This window comes from Lissotriton vulgaris, chromosome 2_1 (assembly GCF_964263255.1).
Source record: "Lissotriton vulgaris chromosome 2_1, aLisVul1.2, whole genome shotgun sequence".
NCBI classification, from domain to species: domain Eukaryota; kingdom Metazoa; phylum Chordata; class Amphibia; order Caudata; family Salamandridae; genus Lissotriton; species Lissotriton vulgaris.
The window spans coordinates 1,938,985,167-1,939,011,009 of NC_141687.1; positions in this window are offsets into that span (position 1 = coordinate 1,938,985,167).

Here is a 25,843-nt window from a genome sequence, read left to right on the forward strand (position 1 = left end):
TATCGTACCCAATTTATCAGTAAAAAACTTTAATCATATTGTTAGTTCCATAAATTTCCTCTTGACTGGTTATCCTACTACAGCAGGGAATAATAAAAGGAAATGGTTTGATAACACCTGTAACAAAGCCCTTCAGTCCTTTAAACATGCCATGAGTAGTTCCCCATGGGATATTTTGGCTATTAAGACCCTGCACACTCAATACAAACAGGCTTGGGCCAAAGAGATAAAAACCCTCCAGAATAAAGCATGGGCAAAGTTTGCCCTTGCAACAAAGAATTAGAACACTAATTTGATCTGGGACACTGTAACTGCACTTTTTTTTAATGATGATATGCAGGAGGTCTGCTATTTTGTCCCCTGTGACAGCTGGGTGTCACACTTTTCTGACATTTTTCGTCAGAATATCAAGGTTGCCACAGGACATTCATGGGGATTGATATGTGACTGGGGTTCCATAATGCTGAAAATGACAAATTGAGAAGTTATGCTGCTCATACAGGCCAGTGCTGGGGGACAAGCCCCTGGACCAGATGGAGTACCAGTAGATGTATTTAAATTTGCCACAGACCTCTTGGGGCCTCTTTTGACTAGGCTATTTAATGTATCCTCGATAGATATGATCCCACCCTCCTAGGGAACATCCACTATTGTACCTATAAATAAAAAACGGGAGATAAAGCAGATCCCATAAACATTTGCCCATTTCCCTTTTGGACTCCTCAATGCAGGTAATGAGTAGAGTCCTATTGTCAAGGTTGGAGGAATGGGCATATGAGAAATCTATACTGACCCTGGAATAATTTGGTTTTAGGAAGCAGTTGGGGACTATCAAACAATGTGTTGATCTCAAGCGTTTAATGTGTAAATATATGAGGGCTAAGGCGAGTTCCTCATACCTTTGTTTTGCTGACTTGAGCAGTGCTTTCTATTTGGTAGTCAATAATATATTCTGGGAATCATTGGTCTCTTTAGACGCATCTAGGATAATTGTTGGGTTTCTTTCACGCCTCTATGAGAATCTATCTAGCCAAGTTTGTTTTGGCCCTCAAGGGGAATGCACTCCAAGGTTCAAACTGGGGCATGCAAGTCAATAGGTCATTGACGATTAAATAAAATCTTACAATATTAAAAAAGAATAAAAAGCATCATGAAAAAATCCATTTAGCGCTAATTATAAAATCACGGTAACGTTATTCAAAGAATTATAACATATTTACATTTAGCAAGATTTAGCAAGAGAGATGATTACCATACATGTTTCTACATTATACTAATTAAGGAAACAATCATTCTAAGGCTCAAGGTATGGTTGCGTAACATATGGTCATTTCCATTTCCATTGCCTTCATGCATTTTACAAATATACAATTTAATACTCTATCAGATGATTTGGGGCATGCTATCACTGCTTGTCTTCATGAGCGAAGGACCGGCTGATTAAATAGTATCCTTAATAACCTCTGTCTTAGTTCCGATAAGTCCCGGTATATGCAAATTAAACGAAGGATGATATCTTCATAATGTTCACACAGCCTAGAAGAAGTAGGTTTTGTTTGACGCAACCAGGGCATTGCATGCGCAAGCCCTGGAAGTATTCCCAATCGTGCTATTGTGAACCTTCTTCTTTGTAGTAGAGACCATCCAGACTCTAAGTAGTACTGTGATTTAAGAGTTTTATATGTATTTATAACCTACCAGGCATGCGACCTGGGTGCAAATAAATCATTGTCCTTTAGCATTGAAGTTTTTTTTCATTAAACAAGTGACATTGTTTATAAAGTTGCTGGAGTCAGAGGCCTTTTCCATAAAGAAAGAATATACAGATCTTCTATCGCCTCATTGAAGTATTTCCATGTTGGAGAATTTGGGTTTATTTGAACTTCATGTCAAAGAGATTGGTCTAACTGATTTGAGATATTTGATTTTTTTCATGTACTGATTTAATTTAGCAGACCAAATTTCAATCTTATCTGAGCCAACGAGGCATTGCTTGGAAGATTAAAAGGAGATCTAAATATTTTCATGACATTTGTATTTAACGTTACTGCATCTGTACCCCGCATTGACTTGCTTCCATACGAGATAGCTGGTAGAAGTTTTGCAGATATTATTTTTAGAAGTGGTTGGTGGCTAGAATCTCCCACTGACTTATGTAATGAAGGTAATGCCAAGAGTAAGGTGTTTCCTTTCCTTCGCAGATCCATCTTATGTTGCTAGAAGGAACCCTTCTCGTCACATATTAGACTGAGATATTTATGTTTTAACCTGTTCCAGTTGCCGTGCTTGTAGGAACCAGTTATATTTTTTATGAATCTTATTACTTACTTCCTTCGTTTTTTTGTTTTTCATTAATTACCATACCATTAAGTAATGACTAGTTTGATATTTTCTTAATTAGTCTCTGCAGTCTGACCTTTGATTGGCTCAGCAAAATCACATCATCTGCATATAAGAGATTTTTGTATATATTTATCTCCTAACCTTTGAGGTTATGCGTTGACTTCATTCAGCGCTTGAGTTAAATCCGCCATAAACAGATTAAATAAATATGGTGCAAGAACACAGCCTTGTTTCAGGCTTTGGGAGGTTTTGATTTTTATTGACAAACGGGAACCATCACCTCTTTTTACTGTTATCCATGTGTCAAAGTATAACATTTGGATTGCTTTTAAGAGGATATGTAGTTTAACCAACTTTTGCCATGGAAGATGGTGCTGAATACAGTCAAACGCATATTTAAAATCTACAAAACAAAGGTAAATTGGTTGTTTCCTTAGTGTATATTTATCTATCATTACTGAGATATTTGACAGGTACCGTGCCCAAAAAGAAGCATCTCTTTTGTACAGGGCTTTTAGGGATACAATTTGGACAAGGTGCCCTATCTTGTCTACTGCTAGTGCCCACACCGCCAACGCTCGCTCCACCTTGCGCCCCATACACTTACACACAAGGAGACACATGAGACATAGTTGTGGGAAAAACGGTGGTGCAGGTTTATTTTGCTTAACAAGTAGCAGATAGGTGGGTCATCTTACAGGCGATCCAAAGCGGCAGCCCCTCGCTGACCCGCATGCCTAATTAGCCATCTTGCACGGTAAGTCGATGCTCTTGACGGTGCAATACGTTGATAGTTATCTCGTTTACTCCCGCCCCCCCTGTCAGGGCGGAGCGATGAGGCACACCCCCGGTCGGTTCAGGCCCCCCGACCGCCCGAAGGACTAACGGGGCGCCGACGCTGTTTCCTGGAACCCCCTCGGCTCCAGGTTCTTGGCTCAGGCACCCCTACTGTGCCAGGCAGAGGTATTGCTGTCTCCTTCTGCCGCAGAGGTACCCTTACTGTCCATCTGCTTCCAGATCGCCCTGTACTCCGCCACAGCTCTGGATGAGGCCCCCGACGATGACAGAGCCCCCCACCACCTAGCCACCTTATACCTGTATACCTAGCACCCTCCAATCATAGGCACCCTGCTGCTGCCAGCGCTTCCTGTAAGTCAAGGAGAAAAACATCCATACCAATCCCCGACAAGTGAACCCCATCCTTTTCATAGTAGCCCACAGTCCTGTCCTGTATCAGTGCATGCCTAATAAACCCCAGACCCCTCTTCTCCATGAATTTTTGCATGGCCCTGTTCACCCTTCTCCTGCCTTGCTCGATGGCAAGGAGTGACCGCGCTCCCCTCCATGTCCTGCGTGGGACAATCTCCGACCATACCAATTCAGTAGTCCCCAGTTCGTTCGTTATCGCAGTGAACTCCCGCTGCATGGCATCCACTAACGCTCGCCTCCCCATTGTCACCAGGTCATTCCCACCCAAGTGTATCACTAGGATGTTGGGAGGCCCCCCCCGGGCTGCCACACCTTGCTCCAGTCTGCGCTTCAGCTGACCCCATCTCATTCCCGGTGAGCCCATCCACACTATTCGTGTCTTTGCAAAGGTCAACTCCCACTTCCTGTATGACGCCCATTGTTCGAGTCTGGTAACGTACGAATGTCCCATCACCCACACGCAACAGTCAACTGCAAGAAAAGACACCGTTGGCATTATACTTTTATTAAAAACTCACTGCACAGCAAACGAAATTCAAACGATAAAGCAATCCAGAATTGGCTTTGCATAAAACACAAGGTTCCAAAGGAAAAGGAATCAGAATTGGCATTGCATAGAACAAGCAAAATGGATTCGCCCCTTTATTCAAATACCCTTCCCTGTAAAGACACTCAAACGTAATCGCCCTGACCATGTTGCATATAAAAGCTCACTCCATTGTGCCCTATTGTATTCACGGGCGGACATATCTCTGGTAACATGCTGACGACCATCTCCCCACTCTTTTGACCCCTTCTTCACCAAGTCCCGCCCTGTATGCTGCAGTAGCTGCCCCTATTCTGAACAAATGGCTGGAAAATTTCCTGCCATCCCCAACAGCTGACAATCCTGCCTTTGCCAATACCCTCTCCATCACCCGTTCAAATTGAAACTTAGTCAATGGCATGCCGTGTGCGTGGATCAGGAAAGGTCCCGCCAGCAGGGGTCTAATTTTCAAGTATTCCCGTACCAAGGTCACCGGGCAGTATCTGGGGTCCTCGAAAGCATGTAATGTTATGGCCACTCCTTTCCCGGCCTGATCAGTTTTAGATCTGCGCAACCACAGGACCAGAGAATCCCTGGCACTCACGTCTAACATGTCCAGTGCCCTCCCAGACCTGTCGTTTTTAGACCTTACCACCAACTCACTGGCCCGGAAAGCTCCGAAGAAGGCCAGGCAGAAGGCTGTTGCAAAGAGTTGGGCCTCAAAGGCCGAGTGGGCCACAGCCGGCACTGTGTCCATCATACACTTCAGGGCAGGGAACTCTATTCCAGCTCTCTTATCCGGGCTCCTGACCTCATCCCGTGCCCAACCTTTCAGTGCCGCCCTAATCCTGAACGCTCCCGTAGGGTCGTCCTCGCCATTCAGCCTAGTTTCGTGCTTGAGCGCGGCCAGGTGTCTGCACACCCAAGAATGGGACTTGCCGGATTCGTTCGCCCAAACAACGAACCCCTCCACTTGCTCCTTCAAGCCCCCCGCCGTTGCACCAAGGGACTTTGTCACTGCTCGGAAAGTGTCCAGCTGGGACGCATATCTCCTCCTGGTTGATTGTGCCAGGGAACGCTGGCCCATCTGTTTCAAACGCTCCCCCACCGAAGGAGTCGCCAGAGTGCTGCCGGGAACGGTGTCATCTCCTCGCTTGCCTGCGGCCATGCCTCCCGGAAACGTGACAGCTGAAAGCGAGAGAGAGCGTCAGCTGCCACATTCTTGACACCCTCCACATGTCTAGCCTTAAACTCGATGTTGTGCAGTAACCCCGCCCTTACTAGCTCCCTCAGCAGGCTAAGAACCAACGGGCAGTTTGCGCTCAGGCCGTTAATTGCCTGGACCACAGCAAGGTTGTCAGACCAGAACACCACCTTTTTGTTGCCCAGTCCAGCCGGCCATAGGTGCAATGCCACCACAATGGGAAACAGCTCAAGGACAGTGATATTGGCCGTCACCCCTTTTTTGCGCCAAGCATCAGGCCATTTCATGGCACACCACTTCTCTCGAAATATTACACCAAAGCCTACTCTCCCTGATGCATCAGAAAATAAACAAATGCCTTGGCTGCTCTCCCAGGGGGCCCTCCAGATTACTGTACCATTGAAATTTCTTAGGAATTCATCCCACATGATCAGGTCTGCTCTCAAGCCCGGTCCTAGACGCACCAGGTGATGCTTCTTTGCCATCCCCGCCGTAGCCTTAGCCAACCTGCGGGAGAACACCTTACCAGCTGGGATAACTCTGGCGGCGAAATTCAGCTTGCCTAACAAACTCTGCACCCGTTCCAGTGTTGCGCTGCCCCCGCCCAACAGTGCGCTAATCTCTTGTCTCAAGTCACACACCTTCTCCGCCGGGAGTCTGGATTGCCCTTTGACAGTATCTAGCTCAATACCCAGGAATGTTAGCACCTGCGCGGGCCCCTCAGTTTTCCCTGGTGCCAGGGGGACCCCCAGGTGCTTTGACAAGACCTCAAAGGACCGCAAGGCTTCCTCGCACTCTTGAGAACCGTCCCTGCCAAAAAAGAGAAAGTTGTCCAGGTAGTGAGTGACATGTGAGATACCATGCCTGTGCGTGAGTGCCCACTGCAGGAAAGAGCTGAAAGTCTCAAAAAGGGCGCACGAGACTGCGCAACCCATTGGCATGCAACAGTCAAAATACAATGCCCCTCCCCAACTGAACCCCAGCAGGTGCTGACTGTCGGGGTGAACTGGCAAGAGGCGGAATGCTGACTCTATATCTGCTTTTGCTAACCACGCTCCCCTACCTGTCCTCCTGATCAAATCGATGGCCATATCTAGAGAGCAGTAAGAAATCGTGCACGCCCCTTCATCCAGCCAGTGGTTAACAGAATTGCCCTCCGGGTATGACAGATGGTGGATTAGTCTGTAGGGCTTTAGAGAAGTGTTTTTGAAATGCTAAATTAAACAGCGTTGAATACCTCCACTCCCATTGTCCCATGTATGAACCTTATTTAGCTTGTATGAACCTTATTTAGCTTAACCTTAGCTAAACCTTCTCTTTCAGACAGATATTGGTATCTCAATTAGGCTACCTTTAGGATTATTAAGGTTGTTGTACCACTATTTCAGCCCGATTTTCCCAAATGTGCCTCTATAACTACTTGAAAAGGCATTTACATTGTGGCTCTACCTCGTTATATTAATGCATAACAGAAAAGGAGACATAAACATTGTTAATGCCGGTCAAACTGATGGCTTCAAAAGTTCCGTTTTAGATTATAGCTCTTGGCTCCTGGGCTAGATGGCTGCGTGCAACACAGGGATTACAAGATCTGTCTTTCTGTTATCTTGGGGAACAATAAAATGAAGTGGGATCTGATGCATGGCGGTGTGTACAGCAGAGAAGACATTGTAATAGCGCGGGCGTTAGATATATGCTCCGCCGCTTATGACTCAACAGTTCCCCATCTGTACACTCGTCATCCGGATGGGCTTGGTAACCAGTGTCAGCTTAATTGCCGTAAGGAGGGACCCTGCCTTCGCGCCACTACCGCAAGCCCCTTCCCACACGTTACACCGGTGTTCACCATGTCACACCTAGCACTCTGAACCCTGTCTGCTCTCAACAATTAACAACTGCACACTCGACATAATCTTAGCCTTGGCGGCTACGGATTCATATGGCATGCGCATGGCCCGGATCGGGTATCAGAATGCATACATAACTCAGTTACATTACATAAGGACACCTTCGTCTTCGGGGATTTTGCGCGGATTTCCAGCCTTTCTGGGATGTTTGGCGTCGATAGCGAAACTCGAACCCACATCCCCCCCTAAGCCAATCCTTTGTCGATAGGCCAACGATCTTTTCCACTAACGATTACAAAACCCAACTCGTCGTGTGTCCCTGGCCCTATACGCGAGCTAACTACCCCCGCGCCGGCAGTGAGAAGGGTCAGTACACATCCTGTTAAATGCTAGCTGGGACAGACTTCTAGAACCTTGCCCCTCGACCACTATTGAAGACAAGGGCGTTATGCGTGTTTGGATTTTTATTCAAAATAACAATGCTCTGCCCCCGAACCGTGAATCGAAACCCGGACCCATCATTCTACCGCCACAAATTCTTGCCCTTTGAAACAACGTCGACCAGCCCCAGGGCGCTTTGCCTGCCAGAAGTTCTATGCATCAAGTAAAAATCCCCTGGTCACCACGCAAAACTATCGCCGTAGCAATACCTGTTATGCTTGCTTCATTACCCAACCCGCTGTAACTGGCACAAGATGCTTACACCTAATTGGATGGCAGATAACCTATTTGTCCAAGTATCTCCTGCCTTTGCCAAGAAACGCGGGATGTTTGCCGCCTTCAGGCCTAGCTGGGGTTTCCCGCGCAAACCTTTCACCCGCCCCTGACTCTATACAACCTGGTCCTGCCCCGGGACGGGGCGTCTTGGGGGAAGCCAGTTGGGACCACGGCACCTATTCACATATATACTTTGCTGCAGCGCCGGGTACAGTTGACTGCTCGCTTTCTTTGCGACCGGAGAGTAGCTCAGGGCGGTTCCGGTCAGGGCGGCCCGGTGGTGAGCGTGGTAACCCTCTACGCCCTTTTAATCAAAATGAACTACCGCTGACTCCTCGAGTTTCCCGCCCCCAACAAGGGCCAACGGAACACACCTCGCGCTGAGCTATAGCTCCCTTCGCCATTTTGGCATGGTCACCACCCCCTGCACGGCCAGACTACTAACATGAACAGCGCGTCGGAACTCTTGTAAAACTACGCTTGTGGCCCTCTAACCGCGGGGAAAACTCCGATCCCAGTACACCACTCCATTCCACTATAAGAGCTACGATCGCCAGTACACCCCGACCAACTCCACTGTACTTGCCTCGATCAAATGAACAGCGCGACCTAAGCCCGCCTAGTACCCATGCCGGGGGGAAGGGATATGAGCACCATAACATTCGGCGCTTTTCAATCAAAAGTGCCTCAGCCTAAGGTAAAACGCGCTTCTAAAACAACCCGCCTGCATCCACGACACGCCGGAGGGCAAGGGGAGCTAGCGGACAGAAGGTAACCCGTTGCATACTGGCATACAACCCGCCTGCATCCACGACACACCGGGGGGCCAGGGGAGCTAGCGGAGAGAAGGTAACCCGTCGAGCCCCCGTTGCAGACTGGCATACCCCGCTTGCGGCCTGCACAACAACCCCGTCCGGCCGCTAACCCGACTGCACCCGCCGCCATACTTCCGCACTGCCCCCAGAAAGACCCTAACGCTCTACGGCCAATCGACCGATGCCTACGGCCGCCCAGCTACTACCAACCCCCCCCCCGTGGACGAGCCACTGGGCCCTATAAACCTGATCATGCCCAGGGACGGGGCCGGGGGGAGGCCTGTATAAACGCATACCTCGATCGACGAGTCCCACGACGAACAACAGCGCAGAGCAGTCAGGAAGAAACGCGGCGGAAAGAGGGCGGACAAAGCCACGCTGTCCTAGATAAAGGCCCTAGGTCCGCCTCCCCCCCTCCACGCTCACCCTGCATTGGCCACTTCCTAAAGGGGGCAGCACCCAGCCCGCTGCTGACGTTCTGCTCGCGAGGCATGTGGCACTAGGACGCTGTCTCGCGTTATCTCCCCTTCGCGTCGCGCGGCCAGCGGCATTTTGATTAGATTGCAAACTTGCACTTCTGAGATTACAATTGTGTGTTCCTAGGTTCTATTTGTTTCAACATAATGTTACTTTCTACTTCACAAATACTGTGTGGATTAATTTCAGTTGAATAACTAAAGTACTTTATTAAGAGCCCTACCCAGGCCGATTCTGTTATGGCTGAAGTTGTAATCTTCACTGGGGCCTGGTTCAAGTTATTAATCATTCTCCAAAAGGCCATTGAATTTTTTTCTTTGCTCAAGATCAAAGCCTTAGCCCAGAGGGTTTGCTTTGTTTTTAACTTTTCTTTCCAGATTTTCCTCCGGTAGTCTTTAATTATTTTTTTTGCTTTAATTTGAAGCTCCTGGTTCCAGGAGCCAGGAACCAGGTGCTCCTGATTCCTAGATTGACGCAAAATTATATTGCGGTTTATGTTCAGGATGCAACATGATAATGATGTTCAAATCCTGGTTAGATCCCGTATCTGAGGTTTTAGTTGCCGGTTAGTCAGTTTTGTTTCCGAAGGGAAGACACTTAATAACTTTTCTATAAATTCTGTCCATTGGTCCATCGGGGATCCTGACTCAAAGGAAAAACAGTTCTTGACCAGGGGTAAAGCCATCAGGCTTAAGGCATCTAGGGATCCTTTCGACCAGTATAATCTCCTACAGTTAGTTGTTTCTATCTCACCCGAAAGGGATTCTACTTTTCATGATACTTTTGTTGGCCTTGGATCTCGATAATTTGTTGGCCACGGTTATGTACTCCTGTTTTCTGAATCTGAAATGAGGTTATTAGTTGAATAAAAAAGACAGAGTTGCTGCTGAAAAATCAGTTTTTAAGTGAAAACTTGTAGCCTTTTATGTCCATGCAGGTGGATCATCATTTTGGAACCTCCCATTCCATTCAGTACCCTTAAGCCGAGGGAGTCAAGATCTTTTACTAGTTCCAAAGTTCTTGAACCATTGCCATCAAGGGTGCAGTATTGATTCAGGATAGACCAAACGTAATCTATATTTTCTTCTCAGATAAATGCCAGAGCAAGTTCATATTATTATCCCCTAATATCAGATTATCCGTTGATAATTACTCTTGAATTTGTTCTGATAATATACTTGTTAATTTATGGGACATCGACTTCCTTGACTTGATTACGGGTGTATATAAATAATATTCAGAACAAGTTTATTCAGGGTGTTTTATGCCAGTTCCTTAATTTTAGTATTAGGATGTTCTTGTCATCTGCTATCACCTGTTCACTTTATTATGTAAACCAATGATTTGATTTGATTTTAAATTTATAAGGCGCACAGCTACCCGGAGGTTTCCCGGTGCCATAGGACCACATGCAACAGAGGGAACCAGGTGTATTGATGAAATAACCAGGTTTTTAGGACTTTACAAAAAATCTTGTGGCTGATTTCATGCAGAAGAAATGAGGGCAGTGAGTTCCACAATACTGGTGCCAGATAGGAGAAGAAACGTCCGCCCAGGTATGAAAGTTTGAACCTTGGGACTTGAAATTTGGCTTGCAAAAAGGAGCAAAGTACACGAGTCGGACGATAAGACTGGGCTAGTGGGTATAGATACATGGGTGATCTGCCTTGTTTAATTTTATGCATATAGTACAGGGCCTTAAATTTGGTCCGGTTCTCAATCTTAAGCCAGTGAACATTCCGGAGAGCACCTGAAATGGATGAAGATCTAGGCACATGGGAAAGCACTCTGGCCGTCACTTTCTGGACCACTTGTAGTTTGCGAACTGTCTCTTTGTTTGCTTCAAGGTACAGGACGTTACCACAGTCCAGCCTAGACATTACCAAGGCTTGAATTAGTTTTTTTTGGGTGGGACCAGGCAGCATCCAGAGTATTTTACGGAGCCATTTTAAGATGGTAAGGCAAGTAGATGCAGTTTTGACTACTTGCTGTCTCATAGACAGCTGATTGTCGAGCATCACACCTAAATTGCGTGCAGCTTGCACCGGTTGGGGTAGTGTGCCCATTTCTGGCGTCCAATGAAGTGGGCCCCAGATATCTCTATTTTACCCCAGGATCAAGACCTCCGTCTTTGCAGCGTTCAACTTAAGCCAGTTTGTATGCATCCAACTAGATATTTTTTGCAGCCCTACCTGTGAAGATGACAGTGGATGGTTCGTTGGAAGAAACCGAAAAGAGAAGCTTGGTATCATCTGCATAAGAGAAGATAGATAGCCCTGCTTCTTCCGCAATACTAGCTAGAGGACTGACATAAAGATTGAATAACAACGGGCTAAGGATTGAGCCCTGTGGTACTCCATACAAAGAAGTATAGGTCTTGAATATGGCCATCAGTGAAAAAACCTGAAAGGTTCTTCCAATGAGAACATTATTAATCCATTCCAACTCTGGGCCACTTATACCAATAGACTGGAGTGACTGTAAAAGAACTAAGTGGGATACCGTATCAAAAGCGGCACTCAAATCCAGTAAAATGAGTGCCATTGTTTCCCCTTTATCCACATGCTGCCGAAGTTTTTCTGTAACTCCTAGGAGTGTTGACTCTGTGGAATACCCAGCTCTAAAGCCAGATTGAGCCACATGTAACATTTTATGAGTTTCCACATACTGCGAAAGATGTAGCAGGGAAATTGGTCGGAAGTTGTATTTTTTATTTGTAGAGCGCCTTATCACCCAGGGGTCTCTAAGTTAGATGGGTTCTGATGGGTCGGCATTTGTTTTTTTCAACAGTGGAAGAACCATCGCCATTTGGGTGGTATGATGGCCTCTCTCGATGATGCGTTCAATAAATCCATAAAAAGTTCCCAAAAACAGGGTTCTAATTTTTGAAAAACATGGAAAGGAGCAGGTCATTAGGGGAGCCAGATTTAAGATTATTTAAAATGGATTTAAAAGACATTCCGTCTAATGGCTGCCAATTAGTGATACTGAGACTAGACGCAGAATCAGGAGACTTATGTGGCGTAATACTGTCAAACGAAGAAAGGACATTAGTTAATGGCTGTTTGGTGTTACCTGTGGTTGTTCGTAAGTCAGCATACATTTTCTCATCTTTCTCAGAACTTCGCCACATTTTTACAGTGTGTTACATCTAATACCAGGGGCGTCGGTTGAGAGGATGCGCCAGAGAGCTCCTTAACTATTTTGAACAGTACTTTGGATTTATTATGTGCCAGTCCTATAGTATTGCTCACGTGTTCAGCATGAGCAGCTTTACACAGAGCGTTGTGTTCTCTCTTACCAAGTTTATAACTCAGCTTGAAATCTGGAGTGTAGTCTTTCCGCCAATATCTTTCCAAGGCCGTGCACTTGGTCTTTTCAACTTTTAGCTTTTCTGTAAACCAAGGAGCAGGAGGACGATGATTATTTAATTGCTTGCAAGATATTGTGGAGGCGGGCATCCACAGATTACGTGATCCAAGTGAGGATAGTGTTAACATCTGCGATTCTTATGGAAGAAATCTCTGGAATATTACTAGCAAGATGGAGATAGAGAGAATCAATATCTAATTTCTTCCAGTTTCTGTACCTAGGATCGAATACGGAGGGAAGAGGACTGCTCAGCCGTGAATCAATCACCACTTTAAAGCTGACCAAGAAGTGGTCAGACCAATGTAAGGGGAGGGCCTATCGACAAGAAATATTAGACATAGGGTTCAACAAATGGCCGGCCCTATGAGTGGGACCAGAATTACAGAGTGAAATATTCAAGGCTTCAAGATCGGTAACCAAAGTAGAGCCAATCTTACATAAAGGATCATTGAGATACAGGTTAAGGTCCCCCATAATAGAAATATTTGCAACGTCAAGCACAAAAGGAGCAATAATTTCAGAAATCTAGCTGCCCATGGTCCCGCAGGGCCAGGCGGATGGTACACCAATAAACCTGAAAATGTAAATTGGGGAGTTAAGAGGAGCCAAAAAAAAACAGCTGCACAACCTTCACAAGGTAGATTTACCCATTTGCACGAGAAGTCTTTTTTTTTATAGCAATGCCACCCCCAATTATTCCTTTAGTGTCCCTTTTAACTATTGTATAATTAGGGGGTAGGGACCCTGCAATGTCGGGCCCCAAGCCCTCATGTAGCCAGGTTTCTGTGAGAAAAATCGCATCGGATTGTGAGTTATGTAGAAGGTCCCAGATATCCTCCTTATGTTTCGGGAGGGATCTACATTTGAGATTAAAAAATGTGAACTCTTTAATGTAACCCTCCATATCCTTTTCCCTCGCCAACGGTAGTTGTGTGGAGCTTATCATAGTGATTGTATTAGACCACTGTGATCTTTCGAGTAGAGAAGTACAGGTGAAGCTACAGTGAGGGCAGGGCATGAGAAGACTGCCTGGTTTGAAGGAAATACACTCATCTTGCGCATTCTTGCGTAGCTCAAGGAAAAAACTAGATGCATATTTCTTTATTTTGTTAATGTGTGGGGCAGGGGTTATGGCCCCTGGCCCCGGATGGGAGCGGATGGGCGCAGACGTGCTTGCCTTTGGCGCGCCGCCGGTGCATTGCTATTGAAAGTTTCCTGATCAGCTGGCTCCTGACATCGGTTAAACTCCTCCCCCGCATCCTCCCGAAGCAAAGAGCCCGCTGCTCCCTACACAACAAGGAGGCAAACCCGTGGTGGACTGGGGAGCGAGCAGGAAGAGTTAAAGCAGGTAAGGCAAAGCAGTTGTTAAAATTACGAAAAGAGGCTCAAAAAGTGCAGAAATCTATTTTTTTAAACGTAATCAACACAGCAAGTTGAGACAGCTAGAGCGTATATGACTTTTCTGTAGTGCATCCGCTGTGCGAACTGCGGTGCATTGCTTTTGAAGGTTTCCCGATCAGCTGGCAGCTGACATCGGTTAAACTCCTCCACCCACCTCCACCCGAAGCAATAAGCCCGCTCCTCCCTCCACAACAAACGAGTGAACCCGAGGTGGACCGGGGAGTGAGCGGGAAGAGTTAAAGCAGGTAAGGCAAAGCAGTTGTTCAAATTACTGAAAGAGGCCTAAAGTGCAGAAATCAATTTTCTTTAAACGTCATCAACACAGCAAGTCGAGACAGCTAGCGCATACATGGCCTTTCTGTAGCGCTTCCCCAATACCTAGGAATGTTGCCAAACCCCCATTGGATGGCTCAATCTTCTTATTTTAATAGCTGGATTAAAGTAGCCAGTAAACCTTCCATCACAAATGGCTCAATTTTAAAGGATTCGTGTAGTAGTAAAATATGGAATTTTTTAAACAATGTATTCATATTTGTGTCATATTTCTGATGTTGATGACTGATGAATGCCTTTGGAGAACTCATGGCTTCCTCGGTGAGGCGCTAACAGCTGAGTCATTGAGCGCTCTGCTTTGCTTAATTTGCACTTACTCTTCAGTCCTCTGACGGCTGATTTTAAAAAACGTATATGCATCTTTTAAATTGATTTGTGAGTCTTGCACTTTTGTAGTGATTACTACTTAATTGTGTATATTTTACTCATCTTGCACCTTGCACTACGCTGCCTAAACGCTGGTCAATAGCCCCGTTCCACCACGGCTGGTGCCGCTTGAGTGGAGGGCTCAGGGACCAATAGCTGGGCTAGTTCGAGCTCCCCCTGGTGACGCACGTCCGGGGGCGAGCTGCAGGCGGGCCTTCCCTGGGATATCCTAATTTAAGGGAATGGCGGCACTGTTGCGCAGCGGACGCGCTTTCTCGGTGAGGTGCTAACAGCTGAGTCATTGAGCGCTCTGCTTTGCTTAATTTGCACTTACTCTTCAGTCCTCTGACGGCTGATTTAAAAAACTTATATGCATCTTTTAAATTGATTTGTGAGTCTTGCACTTTTTTAGTGATTAGTACTTAATTGTGTATATTTTACTCACCTTGCACCTTGCACTACGCTGCCTAAACGCTGGTCAATAGCCCCGTTCCACCACGGCTGGTGCCGCTTGAGTGGAGGGCTCAGGTACCAATAGCTGGGCTAGTTCGGGCTCCCGCTGGTGATGCACGTCCGGGGCGGGCTGCAGGCGGGCCTTCCCTGGGATATCCTAATTTAAGGGAATGGTGGCACCGTCACGCAGCGGACGCGCTTCCTCGGTGAGGTGCTAACAGCTGAGTCATTTAGCGCTCTGCTTTGCTTAATTTGCACTTACTCTTCAGTCCTCTGACGGCTGATTTTAAAAAACTTATATGCATCTTTTAAATTGATTTGTGAGTCTTGCACTTTTTTAGTGATTACTACTTAATTGTGTATATTTTACTCACCTTGCCCCTTGCACTACGCTGCCTAAACACTGGTCAATAGCCCCGTTCCACCACGGCAGGTGCCGCTTGAGTGGAGGGTTCAGGGACCCATAGCTGGCTCCCCCTGGTGACGCACGTCCGGGGGCAGGCTGGAGGCGGGCCTTCCCTGGGATATCCTAATTTAAGGGAATGGCGGCACCGTCGTGCAGCGGACGCACGCAGCGGGCGCAGCGGGCGCACCGAAGGCTCGCCAAAGGCGAGCTTGTCTGCGCCCGTCCACGCCAGTTCGGGCCCAGGGTCCAGGACCCCTGGCTCTGTCACGGTCTACTCTAGACAGTCTTTGCTACGCTGTAATTCAACTGCCCACACACTACCAGATAGGGTAATGTTGAAACTTAATCGGGAAGGACTCCTGAGACCCAATGCTAGCCTTAAGTTAGCAAGTGGACCACTCCTACAGGACACTCCGCCAAAACAGGCTAGCAGGCAGGGGTGTAAGTTTTCATTGCTTAACACCCGATCCCTGCAGAAGCACTGCCTCGAAGTCTTTTCCCTCCTGCAGGAGGATACCGTTGATATCCTATGTATTACTGAATCCTGGCTGAAAGATTTCTTTACCCCAGACTTAGTGGCAGCCCTCCCCCCGAACTTTTCCGCCATTTATGCCAACCGGCCAAATAATGTCATGGGGGTGGTGTTGCGTTCCTCTTTAACGACACCCTAAAGACGGAAACTATATACTCTGAGTGTATTGAAGGCGTAGACGTCCTTGGCATGAAATTCTGCTCCCCCACAGACTGTGTGACCTTCCTGTTAGTCTACCGCCCTCCAAGCACAACTGTTGAGTTCTTGGAACCATTTTTGAAGACGGTCCAGGACCTCCGCACTCGCTATGAAGGGTTGGTGGTATTAGGGGACTTCAATTTTCATTGGGAAATCACCCCGAAGAATAGTCAGGCAAATCAACTGGATGAAGTCCTTACACACCTGGGACTCACACAGGTAGTTGAGGAGCCAACCCACCTGAAGGGCCACACGTTGGCCCTGATCTGGTCCTCCCGCCCTCTCCTAGTCCCCCCAATGATCTCCCCTTGTCCTTGGTCTGATCACTACCTGATTGAAGGCCATTTTCCTCTCTTGCTAGGACAGTAGGCTAAATCACAGTGGAAATTCCTTCGTAGCTGGAAGCAGGTCAAAGCTGATGACTTAATAACTGCCCTATCACATACCACATACCCCCTGTCACCAAGTGACGATGTGAACACTGTAAGCACCGCCCTGCAGGATTCTCTCAAAGAAGCTATTGAGGCTGTTGCCCCTGTTCGCAAAATCAGAATGAGAGACAAGGGCAAAGCCGCAGGATAGTTTAACAAAGATCTCAAGGATCTAAAGCTAGTTCTACGTCAACCTGAAAGAGCCTGGCGGAAGTCCCGTGAGCCCATGGAACGTGAGGCTTATACACTGCAGCTTGCACTTTATAAAAAAGCTATTCGTTTGAGAAAGGCTGAATTTTATGAAACAGCTATACAAACGGCAGCTAACCCCCAGAAAGAGGTTTTTAAAGTCCTGAATGACCTACGTACTATCAAAGAGCCAAAACCTTCCTTTGACTCCAAAGATTGTCAGGACTTTCAAGACTTCTTCATGAATGAAATCATGAGATTGGTCTCAGAAATCAATCAGATTCCAATCCTCCCGTGCTCTACTGAACCCCTTCCACCCCCATCAGACTCACCTCGCAAAAATTATCAGTTCTACCAGCTCTAACAAAGGAGTGTCTAGCGACTATACTGAACCGGGTGAAATCTGGCTCTCCAGCTGACCCCTGTCCACCTCAGATTTTCAAGCTGGGCTGGCCTGGATTGGAGGACAATGTCCTCACGCTGATAAATCACTCCATAGAGCAGGGACTGGTGCCCTCTAATTTTAAAGAGGCAAGGGTGTTTCCGTTACTAAAGAAATCTGGTGCGGACCCAAAAAACCTAAAGAACTTTAGGCCAATTTCCCAGCTTCCCTTTCTTGCGAAGATCTTAAAGCAGCACGTTCTACATTCTCTCACCCACTTCCTGGAAAGTAACCACCTCCTTGAGCCCAACCAGGCGGGTTTCAGAGCTCACCACAGCACGGAACTGGTGATGCTATCTGTGCTGGACGACTTGAGACTCAAGGCTGATAATAAAAAACCTTGTGCCCTGATCCTCTTGGACATATCCGCGGTATTTGATACCGTTAATCACTGCCAACATCTATCTCGGATACAGGACTTGGGGATTCAGGGTACAGCCTTTGCCTGGTTGACATCCTTCCTTGAAGACAGGTCACAATGAGTGCAGCTTGCCGACCTTGTGTGCAAGCCAGTAAAAATGACTTGCGGCGTGCCCCAAGGTTCGGCTCTGTCACCACTACTTTTTAACATATACCTTCAGCCACTGATCGCATCACTGAACAGGATGGACTGTAGAGTCTACAATTACGCAGATGACACACAGATTCTGATTCAGATTGACGACAGTGCTCAGGCTCATTTGAGAATGCAGAACATACTCAAATTCACAATCAGCTGGATGTCGAATAACTCCCTAAAAATAAATCCAGACAAAACTGAAGTCCTGGCAATCACTACAGCTGCCAATCCATGGTGTGACCAGTTTAGGCCGGCTGAATTAGGGCTACTTCCAGCCCCAGCGCCAGCAGTTAAAAGTCTTGGCATCAAAATTGATGCCCGACTATCTATGACTCCGCAGGTATCGTCTGTGGTGGGCATTTTTGTGAGTCTGATTCGCCAGCTGAGGAAACTCTCCTCATTGCTATCTTTTTCCACAATGAGGCTGGCGGTCTCCGCCTTAATTCTGGCACAGCTGGACTATTGTAATTCCCTTTACTATGGCCTCCCAAACAACCTTCTGGCCCGACTACAGGTTGTAATGAATGATGCGGCCAGGCTTATCTTTAATAAACCTAGGCATACTCGTGCTACGCCCCTACTCCGCAGCTTACATTGGCTGCCCATTGCCCAAAGAACTAAATTTAAAAGTCTCTGCATTGCACACAAAGCGGTCTACGGCTCAGCCCCTAAATACATCAAAGATCGGCTCTGTAGGTACCTGCCTACTAGATCCCTTCGGTCGGCTGAGGCATGTAACCTACTTTGTCCTTGGTAGAACCTTACATCCAAGGGCGGCAGAGCCTTCTCTAGCACTGTCCCCCTGGCATGGAACCTTCTTCCGGCGGAAGTCAGGAAGGAAACAAACCTATTGCTGGTCAGGAAAAAGCTGAAGACAGTGCTTTTTGCGGAGGCGTGGGGACCTCTGTGATCTGGCTTCTGCACCCACTGATGTTGTGTATCCGCTGACAGCGCTTAGATACCCCTGGGTGATATGGCGCTCTACAAGCTTATAATAACATAACATAACATAACATGGCTTCCAAGAAAATGGTCATTTTAAATCCAATATATTCACCATGGTCTGTGGCCCAATGCAAAAGCCGAGCAGAACTCTCTTTATTAATAATACCCCAATAGTCATGGTAAACTCCTGCTATTTGGGGATCCTATGTGGGGTTAATGGCTCATTGACACAGCACGTATTAAATATCAGAGCTAAAATAGTAGGATCACTCAGGAGATTTTCAAGTTTTCCTCTAAACTGGGCAGCCGGCCCTTAACCTGCCACTTATGGGGCGGGACTTTGGGCCATGTTAATGAATCCCCCCTGCAATTAGAGGAAAATACACTTTTAAAACACCTTTTATGCTTGCCATCCTCTCTGTCAAATACTATTGTACATAAAGACGGTGTCCTGCAATTTTTAGATGATTACCTTTTGGTGAGACCTTTGTTACCATGGGTGTCACTATGGGCAAAGGAAGAAACCAGCTTTATAAGAAATATTATCCTGGACTGTCTTGCCTTTGATAATGTTTCAACTATTCCTTGGCTTTCCTATATTAGTTCTCTTCTTGGTAGGCTGTTTATTCTTTCAATATGGTCAGATCGGTCCCAGATTACATCACTAACCAAGAATAGGTTCAAAGATACTTTATTACAATATATATTAGATAAACTTGGGTCAGGTGATGGAATACAATTGTCAGTAGTTTTCTATAAGTTCATGGACCAGGAGGAGGGGACCAATAATTATTTAATGTATGTAACAAATATGCCGGACCGTTTTGTGCTGGGATGTGGCATTGTGCATCATCTAGTTTCCTTTCCTAATATGTGGACTTGCCATCCAGCTATGACCCTCTGCCCCTGTGACTGCCAAAGTGAACAAAGCACACTGCACTTTTTATAGTTCTGTAAATTGTATCAGAATTTAGAACTTTTTATTTGAAACCATGTTTGTTGCCCGGAACATTAGATCTCATAAAGCTGCTATGAAATACCTGGTGACAATAAGTGACCCCTTTGTATGTTATAATGCTGCTCTTTTCATAATTATTGCCATTAAAATAAGAAAAACATGGGGGGCCTGGCTAGCGTGCCGGAGTGCTCGGACGGATTCTCTGTGAGCTCCGAGGTACCGGGACCCGCAAATGGCCTTTTCTCGCTCTTGGCAGTTCAATTGAACGGGCTGTTCTTCACTGAAGCCGGCGGAAGGTACGAGGAGCATATATTTCACTTTGGCGGCTGATTTGATGCAGAGAAACTCTCCATTTTCACAGCGGTATCATTCTGTCACGGGAGACGCGGGTAGCCGCCATTTTGAGCCGCCGATCCCGCATGCTCTTGAGGTGAGCTTTACCGCTTTGGATTTTCTCCGTTTTTTCCTGCTAAGAATGACAGCGCTGATGTCCTTTCCTCATTTGACTCTGCTAATGCTGTTATTTTACATCAGTACATGCTGAGATTCTTATTCAGCTGCTATCTCCTCATCTATTTGACTAGTATGACTGCCATTTTCGGTATGCTTCACATGCATAACCTCTCTGCCTTATCAGTGTCCCTGCCCTTATAATTACAGCCTTCTGTGGATGTTTTTCTTTTTTATCAATTGTGCATATCAGTGGTGTTGGCACATGAAGAGGTCTACGTGGCAGGTTCTGTTCCTCATGTTGTGGCACATTTATCAGTTCTTCATGCCGTGACGCATTATCCACTTCTTCAGGCTGTGATGCATCAACCAGTTCTCTCATTACAGCGCTCTTCCTCAGTGCTTTATCCTCAGTTCTGGTACCATCTATTTCTACTTACCTTGCTGGGTTCTCGTGCCCCTATGACTGTATTTGTATCTCAAAGTCTGTGAGGAGTACTCAGGAGGTTTACGCTTGGTTGCCTTTTGTGCTGTGCCCGTTCCAGAGCAGCTTACTTGTTAACAATTTTCTGTGTTACAGCATCTGTATAGCACAATGGCGAATGTTTCACCTACCACAAAATTATCCCAGACTGGCACTAAACCGAAGCGACTCAAAAATTATCCCCCTTCCCCAATCCAGTCTTCCTCTAGCCCTGTTCTGGACTCCATTTTGGAAGAGGTTCGGGGTCTACAACCATTCATGTCTGCCACCAACGAAAAGCTTAAGCAAATAGAAGAGCGTGGTCCGTTATGGAAGGCAAGTTGTTGAATTTGGAACAGCGTGTTAGTAATATCCAAGATGTCTCTGCCAAAATCCCTCTATTGGAACAAGAGATCCACTGGCTGAAGCTACACACCGAGGACCTTGAAAATCGTAATCGTAGGAACAATCTACGCGTTTATGGTTTTCCGGAGAATTTGGAGGGCCCAGATATGGTGTCTTTTGTTCGTAAACTCCTACAGGAACTTTTGGATCTCCCACCATCTGCTCATCCTTAAACATACAAAGAGCTCACCGCTTTGGTCGCCTGAATTCTACTTCTTCTAAGCCTCGAGGCATTATTATGCTTTTCCTTGAGTTTACTGAACTAATGTCTGATTTGAAGGCAGCGAGGCTTAAACGACATCTCCAATGGTTTGGTCACAGCATTTTTATCTCACAAGATCTCTCGTCCGCCACTAATGCTGGACGCAAGGAATTCTTGAATCTACGTCCTCTGATGAGACAATTGAACATTCAATATGGAATCCTACATCCTTGCTTCTGCAAAATAACTCACCCGCTCCTTTGATGATCCACAGAAGCTGCATTCATTCCTTCAGAGTGTCTCTCCATCAAATATGGACACTGCTCGTTAATGTCTTCTTCTTCTGTCCTTCTTTTAATGCTTCTTGCCTCCTTGATGGCCTCTGTTGGTTTCTTCCTTCTAGTCCTTCGGTTCTTTCCTAACGTTCAGCCTTTATATCTTTTTCTGTTTTTCTTCTTTCATTTGTCCTTTCATTGGTAGTCCGCGGGGTTCTGTCCCATCTCTGGTATTTCTACCTCCCTGTTGTCTTGGTTGCTTTTCTCTTTACGGGTCAGGCTATTGTGCCTTGATCCGTGTTCTCTATTCGTTTTCTTATTTTTCTTTACTCCCTTCTTTTCTTTTCTCTCTTCTCGCTTCCCATGGCTTCTCTACCTAGCCGTCTTTATTTCTTGTCTCTGTTGTCCTGAGTGGTCTCCCTTTCTTTTTTCTTCTGGGTGTTGTTCTCCTTTTTGTTAATATTTGCTTTGTACTTTAGTGTTGTAAGCGTGTTGGAAATTGTCTTCTTATGTTTAATGGCTGTTTGCTGTTTCCCTTTTTTTAATTACCTCCTTGCAGTGTGTCTACTCAATTTGTCACCTATTCCTCTCCTCTACCATCGTGTGTAATTTTGTATCGTGGACCGTTCGAGGTCTCGGTCATCCTGTCAAGCGTCAAAAGGTATTGTCTCACTTGTCTAAACTTAATTCACAGGTTGTTTTTCTCCAGGAAACGCATTGTTGTGATGTTGACTCTCTTAAGTTGAAGCGGCAATGGGTGGGACAAGTTATATTTTCTCCTGCTGTTAGTAAAAAAGGGGGCGGGTTGCTATTTTATTTCATAAAGCATTAAATGTCCAAATTGTATCCTCCCAAAATGATGATGAAGGAAGTTGGGCAATGGCGAAGGTTGTAATCCAAAAAAAAACATTAGTTTTACTTAATATTTATGGCCCGGTTAGACTGGATCCCAAATTCTGGGAAGATATTAAAGTCCTTGCATCGTCCATTGACTGTCCAGACTTTGTAATTGCTGGTGATTTTAACCAGTGGCTAGACCCTTTCTCAGATAGATTGTCCTCTAGCAAGTTTCAACCTGACAAATCTCATAAGAGTTTTCAATCTGTCATTGCATCTCGTCCTTTGTTTGATTCATGGAAAATGTGTAATCCTGATGTACTAGAATACACTTTTTTTTCTAATGTGCACCTTACCCATTCCAGAATTGATTACATTATGGTCAGTAAATCTCTTCTTCCTTCTATTCAGATATCTGTGATTGGTTCCATATTTATATCTGACCACGCTCCTGTTTACACTTCCCTTGACCTCTCCTTCATTTCGTCTAAATTTAGTCGTTGGAAATGTAATTTATTTTTTTTATCTGACACTGTCTTCATGAAAGAAATTGAAGGTTTTTTAATGAATTTTTTGCAATAAATGACCCAGCTGACACCTCTATCCCTAATAATTGGGATGCTTTTAAAGCTGCTCTTAGGGCCTTCACTATATCATATGTCTCCACGAAAAAGAAGCTTAACAAGAGGAAATACGAGGACCAACTTCTAAAAATTAAGGAACTTGAACATTCTTTCTTTTCTTCCAAATCCCAGTCTGCTCTTCAGGAGCTAATTCGTGCCAAATCTGACTTGAATAAAATTATCACTAATGAAGCCTGTAATACCCTTATTAAAATCAAATCCAAATTCCATGGCGGTCAAAACAAAGCGGGGAAAATGTTGGCTAACTACTTAAAAATTAAATCTGAATGTAAAAATATTGGCCCTATATATAATGATTCGATCAATAAATTGGTTTCGTCTGACGAAGATATCGCTGATGTGTTTCATCAATATTACCAATCGCTATATACTGATGATACACATCCTTTTGAGATAAATGTATCCTCCTTTTTTGATAATCTCCCGCCTCCCCCTGCTCCTATTGATGAATTTACGTTACTTGAGAGGAATATTACACTCCAGGAAATTACTCGGGCCATCTCTTCCCTTAAATCATCAAAAGCGCCAGGTCCTGATGGGCTGCCTGTTGAATTTTACTCTGCTTTTCATTCCTTTTTTTCTCCAAAACTCCTGCAATTGTTTAATTCCTTTATTGCTGATGCTAAGGCTTCTGGGTATTTTCTCGATGCCCTCATCATTATAATACCTAAACCTGATAAAGATCATTCACAATGTAAAAACCTCCGCCCTATTTCTTTAATTAATTATGATTGTAAAATATTTGCTAAAATTCTTGCTACTTGCCTTGACTCCATTATTCCTTGTTTAATCAAAACTGATAAGGTGGGGTTTGTGAAGGGTCGACTTGCTGCAGATAATGCCCGTGTGTTCTCCAATGTTATTGCAAATAGTACAAATCTCAAATCCCCAATGGCATCTTTATCTTTAGACGCGGAAAAAGCGTTTGACTGCATTAATTGGCACTACATATTTCATACCCTCAAATGGTTTGGTTTCAGTCCGTCTTTCATTTCCCTGGTTAAGCTCCTATATTCATCTCCCCGAGCCAGCATTTTTGTTAATAATCAATTTTCTAAGTTTTTCTCTCTATCTAGAGGTATTCGGTAAGGCTGCCCTCTCTCCCCTTTATTATTTATTTTATGTCTGGAACCCTTTTTAGAACGTATTCAGTCCAATCCCAATATTGCTGGCCTTAAACTACCGTCCATGGAGAATAAATTGTCTGCATATGCGGATGATGTACTGGTGTATATGGCTGATCCTCCCTCTTCCCTTCCACACTTTTTGGATGAAGTGCGTTTAAACTCCTCCATTTTGGGATATAAGCTCAATCTATCCAAAACAGAAGTCCTGCCTCTAAATTTAGCCTGTTATCAGTTCATGCTTAGTGATACTGAATTTGCATGGTGTCCCTTCAAAATTAAGTACCTAGATATATGGTTCTCCTCATCCTTAGTTGATACATTAAAATTTACTTTTGACTCCCTGTTAAAAAAACTCCAATCTCTCCTTCAAATTTGGTCCCCCTTTTTCTTTTCCTGGTGGGGCAGATTAGATACGATTAAAATGATGATTACTCCCCATATTCTTTATGTTCTCTCTATGCTCCCTTTCAAAATCCCTAATTCTTATTTGTCCAGCATTAACTCGATCTGTACAAAATTTTTGTGGAATAACAAACACCCCCGTATTGCTTTACAGAAACTTACCCGCCCTAAAAACGAGGGTGGTGTTCGTTTCCCCAATTTTAAATCATATCACTCCGCCTTTTTGATTACACAGTCATTTTCATTAGCTTATGACTATGTAAATACTCCTGTGCCTAAATGGGTCCTTTTTGAGCGCTCCCTTTTTAAAGATTTTTCATTTCAGCAGATTGTATTTATGGCGAATTGCTCTTTTCTAGCCAAATTCCCTATTTTAAGACTTTCACAAACGTTGCTTTATAATGCATTCTCTTCTAATCTTTCCCCTCTCCAATGCTTCTTATCTTCTGTTGTGTGGTATAACAAATTACTTAAATACAAAGGCAAATTGTTTTACTTTAAATACTGGAAAGAAAAGGATATTTTGTTTGTTCATCAGTTCTTTGATGGTAATGTTATTATCCCTTTCCATGTACTGCAAACTGTGTATCACCTACCCTCTTCATCTCTTAATGAGTACACTATTATAACTTCTGCCATTCTTTCTCACTTACCTACTCTTTCATGTCCTGATACCTTTCCCACTTACCACTTACACACCTACCACTCAACTGTACCCATTATTTTCAACTCAGCAGCCTAAGGCTGCTCTTGTTTATTCCATTTTATCATCAAATGTTAAGGATCGCCCTAAATCAAATGTTGAGACTGCTTGGGAACATGATCTTACCATCTCATTGCTTGTCTCGTTGTGGGATCGTTTATGGTCCAAACTTTTTAAAATATCTATTTCTGCTCGTATTACTCAATCTTTGTTTTTCATTTATCATAGAGTTGTTTATACCCCTGTTGGTATTAATAGGTTCTCTCCGACTTCCTCCCCGTTATGTTGGTCATGCTCTAAAGTTTTAGGTTCACTTAAACATCAGTTATATGAATGCCGCCCAGTTATGTCATTTTGGAATGATGTTTGGAATATTTGCATGCCAATGTTTCATTTTTCCTCTCCTTTATCGCTTTCGAATGTTTTTCTAGGTTCTTTATCTGATGATGTTGATATTGTACCCTCTTCTGCTAAATTGTTGGACTTGTTTATTGCTCTTGCATTTAAAGTTTTTTTATCGTGTTGGAAGGATAACTCCAAACGTTCTGTTCATAAATGGTGGAATTTCATTTGTGACGAACACAGAATCGTTATTGCTTCCTCCTCTTCTAC